Source organism: Myotis brandtii, unplaced genomic scaffold (genome assembly GCF_000412655.1).
Source record: "Myotis brandtii unplaced genomic scaffold, ASM41265v1 scaffold781, whole genome shotgun sequence".
Taxonomy (NCBI): domain Eukaryota; kingdom Metazoa; phylum Chordata; class Mammalia; order Chiroptera; family Vespertilionidae; genus Myotis; species Myotis brandtii.
The window spans coordinates 298,860-312,129 of NW_005371136.1; the positions used below are offsets into that span (position 1 = coordinate 298,860).

The 13,270-nt window shown below is 41.1% G+C and overlaps 1 long non-coding RNA gene across 1 annotated transcript; it reads left to right on the forward strand.

The window, feature by feature from the left end:
• Positions 1 to 13: 13 nt before the first annotated feature.
• Positions 14 to 745, forward strand: LOC106724265. The gene is made up of 2 exons (XR_001360007.1): positions 14 to 192; positions 294 to 745. It is a non-coding gene; the product is annotated as an uncharacterized LOC106724265 (long non-coding RNA).
• The last annotated feature ends 12,525 nt before the right edge of the window (positions 746 to 13,270 follow it).

Sequence of the window (13,270 nt, forward strand, 5' to 3'; positions counted from 1 at the left end):
TGGCCAGGGGCGTGGCCAGGGGCGTGGCCAGGAGGAAAACATCCTCTCACTATGTGACCGGAAGTTGAACTGCGGGGCAGCCAGACCACAAGCGGCTTATTGAAAGGCAAGGCGGAGGTGCGCCGCTTGGCTGGGATCCCGGAGCGCTAGATGTTGTGCGTCCCGGGTCTCGTAAATCCTGAGCTGGCGGTGGTAGGTTGCAGTCCTTGGAAAAGAGCTCGCCCTTGAAGGATTCAGATTTGTTTCCCCAGCTTGTGATATGGAAAATTGAGGTATTTTCTTACGAGATGCAGGTCTGAAAGGCTGGGATCTACTGGAGATGTCTGGATGACTACACTGAACAAATTCTAGTCTCCCTCCGTTTTGGCTGAGAAACAATGCTCCCACCGACTACTGATGAAAACGTTCGCCCTGCCACTGGCGTCTGCACAGTTGTGGATATTGGCCTGCGCAGGAAAAAAAAAAAAAAGAGTGGGCCCCTTTGGGCCAATAATAATAAATTAGCTCGTGCTTGAATTAGCCAAGTCTTTGCGGTTTTGTTAACTTGGCCTCACTTTTCTTGGAGTAGGAAGTGCCCATTCCTGAAAAAGTGACTTTTCTAATTTGAACTGACACCTCATAAGGCCGTGCAATTATCAAAGAGGACAGAGTAGCACAGAGTAGCCTGGAAGATTTTTGGTGACAATGGATTTGGGTCTTCTTCAAACCTGTTTCAGACAAGGTCCTTTTTCCCCTTAAAAAAAAATTTTCAATATTTTCTAAGATCTGGGGATACAAAAGTTAACAAAACAGATCTTCCTTCATAGTCAGACATATAAGTGCCTGATAACGAATAGAATGTAATCTTTTGTATCTCTTGGTTAGAGAAGATAGACAAAATTGCAAAGTAGTGTTTCATTCACTCATTTAACACATTTCTTTGGTTAAATGTGATGTAAAATATACCATTTTAAGATAAAATAGTTACTTTCCAAATTTTAAAATTAATTTTCAATATGTAAATGTAAAGGTCTTAAAAGTCAAATAGTTTATATAAAAACTAAGCAGTTTTCTGTTCTATCCCACCACACTTTTTTAACCTCAATTAAAAAGAATTTTTTAAATTAAATGTATTGGGGTAATATTAGCTAATAGCATCGTAATTTTTCTCCACACTTTTGAGTTGTTTTTTAAGAAGTAGTCCTATTCAACTCCTACATATTTTTAAGCTCCTTATCCGTGCATTCCTCAGTAACATGATTATACTCTGATTTCTTCATTTAAAAGTTGTAGATACCATTTATTGATTGATTCCCATAGAAGATGATTTAATTCTTTTCTCTCACAGCATTCTTCCTCTTGCTTCAAACTCCTAATTATTTCAAAATTTTTAATTAAATAAAGTATTCAAAGTTTAAAGCATTAGAGTTATGTGAATATTATTCACTAATAAGTGAGGTATTTTACTATGACTGTGATTACATTTCTTGTTAAACGTTTTGTTTTTCCTGTAATTAACAATTGCCTCATCATTTTGTTTGTGTGTTTAACTCTTCATCAATCACTAACTTGGCCACAGACTTACCAGGATGGACACCCATATCAAGTTATCTCTCAGATGCATTTTAATCTTTGGTACATCCCTCTTGGAACACTCACCTCTTTATCTGCTCTGTTTTAGAAATTTCTTCCTCCTTTCTTCCATCTTGATTCCTTACTTTTCTTGGATTTCCTGTCCTCTTCTTTTCTCCCTTTCTTTCCTTCTTCCTTTTTTAATTTTAACATTTTATTTATTAAAAAACTTCCTATGCAACAGATTTGATTTATTGTGTGAATCCTTTTCATCTTTAAAATTTTTTTCTTTATTGATTAAGGTATTACATATGTACATATGTCACCCCATTAACCCCCATACCCCCACACATGCCCTCACCCCCCTGGTGTCTGTGTCCATTGGTTAGGCTTATATGTCCATTCATTTTTAAGGTTACAGAGTTTGGGGTGGTTGTTTGTTTGGTTTAGTTTGGTTTGGTTAATCCTCACCTTAGGATATTTTTTTCAATGATTTTTGTAGAGAGTGGGAGGGAGGGGAGAGAGAGAGACACATCAATTGGTTGCCTACTCATGCACTGGGGCAAGGGATCAAACCTGCAAACTAGGTATATACCCTTGACTGGGAATCAAACCCAACAAACCCTTCAGCCCCAGGCTGACGCTCTAACCATTGAACAACTGGCCAGGGCATGTTACATTGTTTTTACTTAATTTTTTTGATGTTATATTTGTCTTTTATCTTACCTGAAAATCTAAGTTTTTAAAAAAGTGTTTTATTTCAGAGTGAGAGAGAGAGAGAGAGATCCATTTGTTGTTCCACTCATTTATGCATTCAGTGGTTGATTCTTGTGTTCTTGTATGTGCCCTGACTGGGGATTGAACCTGCAACCTGATGTATCAGAACCGTCCCTAACCAACTGAGCTACCTGGCCAGGGTGAAAATCTAAGTTCTTAAAAATGTTCACTACTTTTTTGCTTTATCATTAAATATATAGATATTAGTTTCAGAATAAAAAAGCCAATATTATTTCCAACAATGTGATTACTAAATACTGTTTAAGATTTCTTTGTAGTTCTTTTTGCACAAGGGATGAAAAATCAAATTGCTGTGCTTTAAAGTTGTTTAAATTCCCCTTGTGTAGCTCAGCCATCAACTCAATATGAAATCGAATCCTTATTTTTTCCATTTTGATTCCATTTTTAAGGAAATATGTTTACTTAACTTTGTTATATCTACACTAATAAAAGAGAAACATGGTAATTAGCATATGACCGCTACCCTTCCCATTGGCTAATCAGGGTGATCTTTCTTTCTTTCTTTCTTTCTTTCTTTCTTTCTTTCTTTCTTTCTTTCTTTCTTTCTTTCTTTCTTTTCTTCCTAAATCCTCACCCAAGATATGCTTTTCAGTGATTAGAGAGAGAGAGAGGAAGGAAGAGGAAGAGAGAGAGAAGCATTGATATGAGAGAGAAACATCTATTGGTTGGCTCATGCATACACCCTGACTGGGAATAGAACCCACAACTTGGGTATATGTCCTTACCGGGAAGTGAACCCTTGATCCTTTGGTGAATGGGACAATGCTCTAACCACTGAGAAACACAGGCCAGGGCTTCTATCTTCTTTCTTTAATTTGGTTGAATATATTCTTAGCTTCCTGAGAAAAAATGCATAGGAAGCACATTTTTGTAGATCACATATGTCTGAAAAAAAGATCTTTATTCTATCTACATTTTATAGTTTGGCTGGATATAAAATTCAACATTGGAAATACCTTTTCATCATTTTGAAGTCATTGATCAATTCTTTTCTAGCTTCCCGGTCATTGTAGAGTCGCTGGATACTATTAGACTCCAACACCTTTGTATGTAACCTGTTTCTTCTCTCTGAAGTTTATTTGATCTTCTCTTCTTGGTATCCTGACATTTCAGTATTTGATATATCTTTGGGTGGGTCATGCTTTATTTATTGGGCTGGGTACTTGGTGATATTCACATTCAATGGAAAAACTTAGGTCCTTCAGGTCTGGGAAATTTTCTTTTTTCATATTTTTTAATAATTCTTACCTTTTCTCTAATTTCATTTTATCTTTTTGTTCTACTTTCTAAGATATTTCCTCCATTTTATCTTTCAGTTCTTTTTAATGCATTGTTTACTGATACTACATTATATTTAATTTCTAAGAGTTCTTTCTAGTTCCTTTTTATTGTTTCATGGCATTCTGACCTTTCGTGTCTTAGAATATTGATTATAATTTAAAAAAAATTTTTTTTATTGATTTCAGAGAGGAAGGGAGAGGGAGAGAGAGGGATAGAAACATCAATGATGAGAGAGAATCATTGATTAGCTGCCTCCTGCACGCCCCCTACTGGGGATCAAGCCCACAATCCAGGCATGTGCCCTTGACTGGAATCGAACCCGGACCCTTTAGTCCGCAGGCCGTTGCTCTATACACTGAGCCAAACCAGCTAGGGCTCAAAATGATTATTCTTTTAAAATTCTGTTTTTCTTAGTTGGGTCATAGCTTTTCTAGCTTTCATGACAGAAAAGTTGGTTCCATCTTTGACTTTTACCCTAATTTACTTGCTGAATATTATCTCATCTATCAAGTCTTGCTGATATTATAAACCACTTTCCTACTTCATTTGCCTGTAGTCACCCCATAGCTTAGTGCTTATTACCTTACTACTAGAGTGTAACAGAATTCTAATTATTCCCCTGACTACGGTTTTCTCTTTCTCAGTTTATCCTGTGTAAACATGTAAGAGCTATAATTCACACACCATGCTTTTATTTTGTTGATGGTTCTACTAAAAATAATTTGGTGGTTGTTTATTGTTAGCTGACTTAAAATGTGGCTCAGAGCAGAAGATGCTGGGTGTCTATACCTTTATACCCTGTAGTTTTCTACTCAAGATACAGTGAAAACATTCTGAGTTAAAATCAAAGGTTTCCATGTAACTCAAATTGCCCTGGCTCTGGCCCTCAACTGCTTATGCAGAAACTCAAGCCTCCTGCAAAGTACATTCCCTATTTAATTATTTCTGAGAGCCCCCATGAGGAGTCCCGCACCTGTTCAGAAACAAATCCAATTCTATGATATTCTACCAGGTGCTGCTTCTACTCCATGCTGCTTCACCAGATGCTAGTCTGTCCTGGTGGTGTTGAAGATACATGATGGAGAATGGAGGGAAATGACCTTCTTTTCCCTTTTATTATAGCTCTGATATGCAACAATATTTGTGCAGTTCTCTCAATTTTATTTATGCAGTCCTTTTTAAAAGTGGGACCTAAATATGGATCCAGATAGGCTGCACCAGGAATGAATTCAAAGAATATATTTCATTACCTTCAACTCAGAATCCCTACTCCCCTTGTCTTACACCAAGTGGTTAAGGTTTTGTTATTGGATCAAGTATATCGTATCTAAGGCTTAGGACTTCTTTCTTAGGATTTCTCTCTTCACACATGCTTCTGCCCTACCAACCCACCAATTTGCCAGATATCCCTTAATTCTAGTACAGTCATTCTCAAAGTGTAGTTTTTGGATTAGTAGTATCAACATCACCCGGGAACTAATTAAAAATGAAAATTCTCTAGTCCAAGACTTCTCTAGTCTACAGAATAAAAAACTCTTGGTGTAGAGGTCTGAGTTTTAATAAGACCTGTAGGTGTTCTAATACATAAAAGGTTTGAGACTCACTATTCTAGCATTAGGGGGAGCCTCTCCTCCCACCCCTGTAGCAAATAAATAAATCTCTATATAAAAGCCTAAGAAACCCTTACCACTGAACAACCACAACAACCAGAATGACTGGTTGAGCAGTTGCTATGATGCACACTGACCACTAAGGGGCAGACGCTCAACACAGGAGCTGCCCCCTGGTGGTCAGTGCACTCCCACAGGGGGAGCGCTGCTCAGCCAGAGGCCGGGCTCATGGCTGGTGAGCGCAGCTGCATTGGCGGAGCCTCTCCTGACTCCACGGCAGTGCTACCAAGTGGCAGCGGCAGGCACAGCAGGTGGGGAGGAGTACAAGCAGCACCCAGTCCTGGCTCAGGCTCCTTCTTTGCCGCCTGCCGTTTGGCACACTGCTACATCCCTTGGGGGATGTCTGACTGTCCATTTAGGCCTGATCCCTTCAGGCCAGGGGATTGGGCCTAAACAGGCAGTCAGACATCCCCTGAGGAGTCCCAGATTGCGAGAGGGCACCTCCTCCTCCCCCCCGCCCCCCCCCCAATGCATGAATCTGTGCACCAGGCCTCTAGTAATAAAATTTTAAAAAGGCTTCTGTGCCCAGCTGGTGTGGCTCAGTGGTTGAGCATCAACCTGTAAACCAGTAGGTCACGGTTTGATTCTTGGTCTGGGCACATGCCCAGTTGTAGGCTTGATACCCAGTGGGGGACATGTAGGAGGCAACTGATCAATGATTCTCATCATTGATGTTTCTATCTCTCTGTCCCTCTCCCTTCCTTTCTGAAATCAATAAAAATATGTTTTAAAAAAAGAATAAAAGGCTTCTAAATTTACCTTCTATAGCCATTGTGATTTTTCATTACTCTCCCAAAACTCCACAATGCTCCAAAGTTAGTCTTTTGGTCATTTTTTCAATGTACTCATTCAAGGATTTTATGTATGTGTGTATATGTCCACCTTCAAAGTCATGTCTAAAACTATATTTTATCATTCTCATAATTGATGTTTCTTTCTCTTCCTCTCCCTTCCTCTCTGAAATAAAAAATATATTTTTTAAAATGAAAAAGAGAATGCATTGACTTGCTAACATGAATATCTAACTTATAAAATAATGAGGTGACATTTTGATCAAGACATAAGTATCCTGAGAGTTTAGCACCTATGAATTAGTCCTGGTTGGCTGATCAAATCAGGGTGCACTGAGAAAAATCAAGCTTCTGCACCTTCAAAGCCAAGAAGTAGATTCTGGACCATGCAATGATAATAAGAATAGATTCACCCAGTAATTAAAAAGACTCAGAGTTAAACAAACTTGGGTTAGAAACCTAGTCTGCCACTGTTTCCTTATTTGTAAAATGGGATATATCTACTTCATAGCATTGTAAAGTGCTATCATGGTGCTGGGTACTATGTCAGGAATATTGTCTTGGCAGTCTGGAAATCTTTAAATCAGGAGTAGTTTAGTGGTGGCTTAGTGGTTGAGCACTGATCTATGAACTAGGAGGTCACAGTTTGATTCCCAGTTGGGGCACATGCCTGGATTGCAGGCTCAATCCCCAGTAGGGGGCATGCAGGAGGCAGCTGATCAATGATTCTGTCTCATTGATGTTTCTATCTCTCTCTGCCTCTCCCTTCCTCTCTGAAATCAATAAAAATATATTTAAATATATATTTTAAATCTGGAATTTAGATTTTAACAAGAAAGCTCATAATTGTTGAAAATTGACACAAATAAATAAAATTGACTATAAATCAAACTAAACATGTCTCTGAGTCAATTTGGTTTATGAGTTACAAGGCTGTGACCAGTGTTTTAAACTCTAGGTAATACTTATTTAAAGACTAGAGGTCCAGTGCATGGATTTGTGCACTGTTGGGGTCCCTTGGCCTGGCCTGTGCGGATCAGGCCTCTCCAACACCCCCTGAGGGGTCCTGGATTGTGGGAGGGTGCAGGCCAGGCCGAGGGACCCCACCAGTGCACAATCAGGGAGGGACCGCAGGAAGGCTCCAGGGCATGTCTGGCCCCTCTCGCCCAGTCCCAATCGGCTGGACCCCAGCAGCAATCTAACCTACAGGTTGGAGCATCTGATCAAACAAATGGTCGGACACCTAGCATATTAGGCTTTTATTATATAGGACTAGTGGCCCAGTGCATGAAATTCATGCACATTAAAAGGGAATTAATTGAGGGAAATATTTGAATATTGCTATTTGCCCTTTCTCTATAATAAAAGTGTCAGAGATGAAAGGAAATTAGTAAAATGTATATGAAAATCTTTCTCCTGGGGTGCGCCGTGGGACCTAGAGTCAAGTCCCCGCCCACCACCCACACGTGCTTCGAAAACGCAGGAGACCCAGACGCAGCCGGCCCCACCCCCATTGAGTGAGACCCAGACCTGGCCAGCCCCACCCCCGTCAAGCCCCTCTGGGCAGGGGGCGCGGCCTGAGGTCCCCTGTCAAGTCCCGTCAGGCAGGGGGCGTGGCCTGAGGTCCCCCAATCCGGCACCTGGGTGGAGGGGGGCATGGCCTGAGGTACCCCATTAAGCCCTGCCGGGAAGGGGCGTGACCTGAGGTCCTCCGGCCCGGGCGCTGGGGTGGGGGTCAAGCCCCACCAGGTGGGGAGCAAGGCCTGAGGTAACCATCAAGCCCCACCAGGCAGGGGGCGCGGCCTGAGGTCCCCCAGTCCGGCACTGGAGCGGGGCGGGGCCGCAGCCTGAGGTTCCTCGCCCTGGCCAGGCACCATGCAGCCTCAGGTCCCTGCTGTTCTGTTGTGACGTTAGGGCCGTGGTCAGCAAACTGCGGCTCGTGAGCCACATGCGGCTCTTGGCCCCTTGAGTGTAGCCATTCCTAAAAGCCTTAGGAGTACCCTAATTAAGTTAATAACAATGTACCTACCTATATAGTTTAAGTTTAAAAAATTTGGCTCTCAAAAGAAATTTCAATCGTTGTACTGTTGATATTTGGCTCTGTTGACTAATGAGTTTGCTGACCACTGTGTTAGGGCATCCTGGCTAATTTGCATATTCCTCTATTATTTAGATAGATAACTGAGGCATATTAAAATTGTTACAATGTCCCAACTCAGCCGTGGGCAAACTACGGCCCGCGGGCCGAATCCGGCCCGTTTGAAATGAATAAAACTAAAAAAAAAAAAAGACCGTACCCTTTTATGTAATGATGTTTACTTTGAATTTATATTAGTTCACACAAACACTCCATCCATGCTTTTGTTCCGGCCCTCCGGTCCAGTTTAAGAATCCATTGTGGCCCTCGAGTCAAAAAGTTTGCCCACCCTTGCCGTAACTGGTTTGGTTCAGTGGATAGAGCGTCAGCCTGCGTACTCAAGGGTCCCAGGTTCAATTCTGGTCAAGGGCATGTACTTTGGTTGCGGGCACATGCCCAGTAGGCAGTGTGCAGGAGGCAGCTGATTAATGTTTCTCTCTGTTATGAGTTTATTGAGTAAAAATTGATTAAAATCAGACAGCATCCAATTTAGCAGGTAGAAAGGAGCTCTGAGGAGCTCTACAAATGAAAGACTTTTATAAACAGAAGGGAGAAGGAACAAGGAAGTTATAGTGGGCAAAAGAGCAGGTTCGTTATTACAAGCTCATGTTCCTTTAGGGCAGTGGTTCTCAACCTTCTGGCCCTTTAAATACAGTTCCTCATGTTGTGACCCAACCATAAAATTATTTTCGTTGCTACTTCATAACTGTAATGTTGCTACTGTTATGAATCGTAATGTAAATATCTGATATGCAGGATGGTCTTAGGCGACCCCTGTGAAAGGGTCGTTCGACCATCAAAGGTGTCGCGAGCCACAGGTTGAGAACCGCTGCTTTAGGGAATGGCAGATGTCTATTCAGGCAGATTACCTAACAAGTGCTGATCAAGAGATTCCTGATGACTGGTTTTAGATTACATTTCTCGGAGAGCTGAAACTATAAATTAAGTCTCAGTTTGTTCACATGGAGCTTTAGCATAAGCGACTCTATTTTCTTTTTTTTTTAATAAACATACTGTATAAACAGAAAGGAAATAGGGGGGACAAAGCATGGAGGAGGGAAAGTTTAAGATGCTTGGGGTTTCCAAGTGTAGACCAGTTCAATTGGATGGAGTAGGAGTTTCACTTAAAGGAGAAAAGAGGCCCAGCCGGCATGACTTAGTGGTTGAGTGCCAACCTCTCAGCCAGGAGGTCACGGTTGGATTCCTGGTCAGGGCACATGCCCAGGTTGCTGTCTTGATTTCCAGTGGGGTGTGTGCAGGAGGCAGCCAATCAATGATTTTCTCTCATCATTGATGTTTCTCTCTCTCTCTCTCCCTTCCTCTCTGAAATAAATAAAAATAAAAGAGCACCTTTATTAAATTTTTTCTGGTAATGAACTTAGTGAAGATTTAACAGAGGAGAAGAAGCCTGAACCATTTCTTTAACAATAACTTTTCCTTTACATTCAAAATGAAATTAAAATTTATTACATACCTTCTAAATGCTGTAAATTATAAATACCATTTTTCACTCTTCTCTTTTCCCCAAAAGTGGGTCTTCTAAGTTCTTTTCTTCTCTGATCCCCTTTTTACACAGAAAAGTTTTATGAGTTTATTGAGTAAAAATTGATTAAAATCAGGCAGCATTCAATTTAGCAGGTAGAAAGGAGACACATTGGCCACGGCTAAGGGCTAAAGTGATATATTTTTTTAAAAAGATCACTCTGGCTCTGACCTGGTAAGTCGGTTGCAACATCCTCCCATTCACTGAAGGGATGTGGGCTGGATTCCCGGTTGGGCAGGTGTAGGGGTATAGGGGGTGGGGAGTGGCTGATAGGTGTTTCTCACATCGATGTTTCTCTCTTTCTCTCTCTAAAGTTAATGTACGTATCCTCAGGTAAGGATAAAAAAAAAATCATTCTGGCAGCAGTGGTGGCAAAATGTTAGGGAGTGGGTATTGCAAGACAAGGAGAGCAGAGCTTGGGCTGTGGCAGTAGAGGTGGCAGGGGAAATTTCATAAGCTGGAGATAAAAGCTGACTTAATGACCTTCCGGGGTGGGACAGCAGTTTAGGTAATTGCATGGATGGTGTTGCCACTAAACAAAATAGGAAATTTAGGAAGAAAGAAATGATTTGGGTAGATTGATGTAGGGGCTTGTTCAGTTTGGGACATATTGAATTAGGTGTGGCTGTGTAATTTCAGGGAGGAGTTAGCTTAGTATGTACCATATAGTATTCTAAGTACTTTACATCTATTAATTTATTTAACTTTCACAGCAAGCCTCTGAGATAGGTATTACTATTTTCCCCACTGTAGAGACTAGGAAACTGTGGCACAGGAGCCTTAATGTAGTCAAGGTCACACAGCTAGTAAATGGTGCAACTAGGATATTTGTCTGAGGCTTGGAGCACAGGTCCAGGAAAAGTGCTGAATATCTGCTAGGCAATGGGGTAGAATTTGAAACAAGACACACCCAGGCTTTGTTACCAAGGAGTGTTTTAGCTTAGCGAGTCATAGACTTTTGGGGGTAGTAAAAATATAACCATGCAAGTGAAGAATGAGAAGATAAGAAAGCCAAAGATAAAATCCCAAGGAACAGCTATATTTAAAAAATAAAGGGAATTGCCCTAACTGGTTTGGCTCAGTGGATAGAGTGCCGGCCTGCGGACTGAAGGGTCCCAGGTTCAATTCCGGTCAAGGGCATGTACCTTGGTTGCGGGCACATCCCCAGTACGGGGTGTGCAGGAGGCAGCAGATCGATGTTTCTCTCTCATCAATGTTTCTGACTATCCCTCTCCCTTCCTCTTTGTAAAAAAATCAATAAAATATATTTAAAAAAATAAAGGGAAGAAAAAGCCCCAGGGAAAAGATGCAGTTAAGAAGTAAGGAAGAAAATCAGGAGAGAGCAAGGTTTTGGATAATATTGGAAAAGGGAATTTTGAGGAAAGAGTGTTAATTGACCAAGAGATCGAGTTAGATAAGGAGTGAAGGTGTACAGTGGCATTGATAACTAACAGATCTTTGATGGCCCTACAAAGAGTGACTTCTTGGGAATGATGGGAATGTAAGTAAATTGCAGTGGATTGAACTTGGGTTTGAAAGCATGAGGACCAGAGACTGGAGTGAGAGAGGCTGTAGGAGTTTAAGCAAGAGAAAATAATTGTGTAAACCAAAGAGACAGTAGACAGGAAGAGAAAGGTTGCAGGCACAAGAAAGACAATTTCAGGGAAGAATCAATACTTGGTGACTGGTTATGAGTAGACAAGAGACTCAGAGAAGAGTCCAAGATGATTCTGCGCTCCACCCAAGGTCACTGGTGCCATTATTAGAGGTAAGAAGTTAAATATGTTGAGTTTGGCATGACAGTGAGACATCCAGCAAGCAGTTAGTTTATTAGGAGTTGTAAATTTAAAATGTAATTGTTGAAACATTTACTGGATTGTTTTCAAGTTGTACAACAAGCATTTTTCTGTAGTATTACTTGTATAATATACTTTATGCGGCCACAGACTTACTTGCTGAATTTCTCATTATTAAAACTTGAGGAGCACATTTATTATACTGGTAAGGAAACAATGCTATTAATTACTCTTTTTTAATGGATGTTTGAGTGTTCATGGAAGAACCAAGGTATTTCTTTTTTTGCTTAACAAACACTTATTGCCTGCCAGGCACTGTTATAATCACTTTATAAATGTTAACTAATTTAAATTTAATTATCAAAACAATTCCATGAGCCCTGGCCGGTGGGGCTCAGTTGGTTGGGCATCATCTGGTGCACCTGGGGTTTGGTGGCTGATTCCCAGTCTGAGCACAAGCCCAGGTTGCAGGCTTGATCCCCGGTAGGGGGCGTGCCTCTATATTGTTTTCTGTATTGGCTGTACCAAGTTACATTCCCACCAACCACAGAGCACAGGGTTCTCTTTTATCCACATCCTTTACAACACTTGTCTTTTTGGTCAGAGCCATTCTGACGGTGAGATGATATCTCATTGTGGTTTTGCTTTGTGTTTCCCTGATCATTAGTGGTGCTGAGGATCTTTTCATGTACTTATTGGTCATTTGGATATCTTTGGGAATATGTCTATTCAGTTCCTCTGCCCATTTTTAAATTGGATTGTTTGCTTTTGTGCTATTGAGTTGTAAGAATTCTTTACATATTTTGGATATTAACCCTTTATCAGATATCTGACTTGGACATATTTTTCCTCATTCGAAGGTTTTAATTTTCTTGTTTCTTTTACTGTGCATAACCTTTTTGGTTTGATGTAGTCCCACTTATTTAGTTTTGCTTTCATTACTTGTGCTTTTGATGTCATATCCAAAACAAACAAACAAACAAACAAACAAACAAACACCATTGCAAGACCAACCTCAAGAAGCTCCCTCCCTCCCTTTCCTTCCTTCCTTTCTATTTTATTTTAAATTTCTCTAGTTTCAGGTCTTCTGCTTCAATCTGTCGTCCATGAAATACGAGTTTTAAGAACCAAAGTGAGTTACTAAGAAACCAAATATAAACTTTAAATAAGTTAGGAAGTTGAGATGAGGGAGATTTGAGAGTTCTTTTAGGATGGGACAGAGAAAGTGGTAAAGAGGACATTTTTGGAGGGCTGGAGATTTAGGACCTTTGTGGTTTAGGCTGAAGGCTTTCAGAACGGCTAAGGCCAGGGCTGTGGCACAAATCTGTAAAGAGCTCAGAAAAATATGCCTTAGGCTGTGCCTTTCCTTTCTGATGCTTGAAGGTGTTTTACATTTGTGCTCTGATCGCCGGTGACTGTCGCCAGTATAATTACCGCTTGCTGGCACTTTGCTTTTTGTTTACTTATTAGCTGTCGTGCATCACCAGACGCCGAAAAAGAAACAAAAACCTCCGTTCCTTGTTAAGAAGTGGAAAGCGGCCCCTTAACATCCTTCATTCTCCCATTTTTACCCCAATTGACAGTTCTCAGCAGCTGTAAGAACTAGCGGAGCTCGATCCGCCGAGACGCGCTCCCGCCGGGGGGCGGGACCAGAGGGAACCCCGCCTCCCAAGCCCAATCCCAGCTCTCCGCCGGCGGACAGG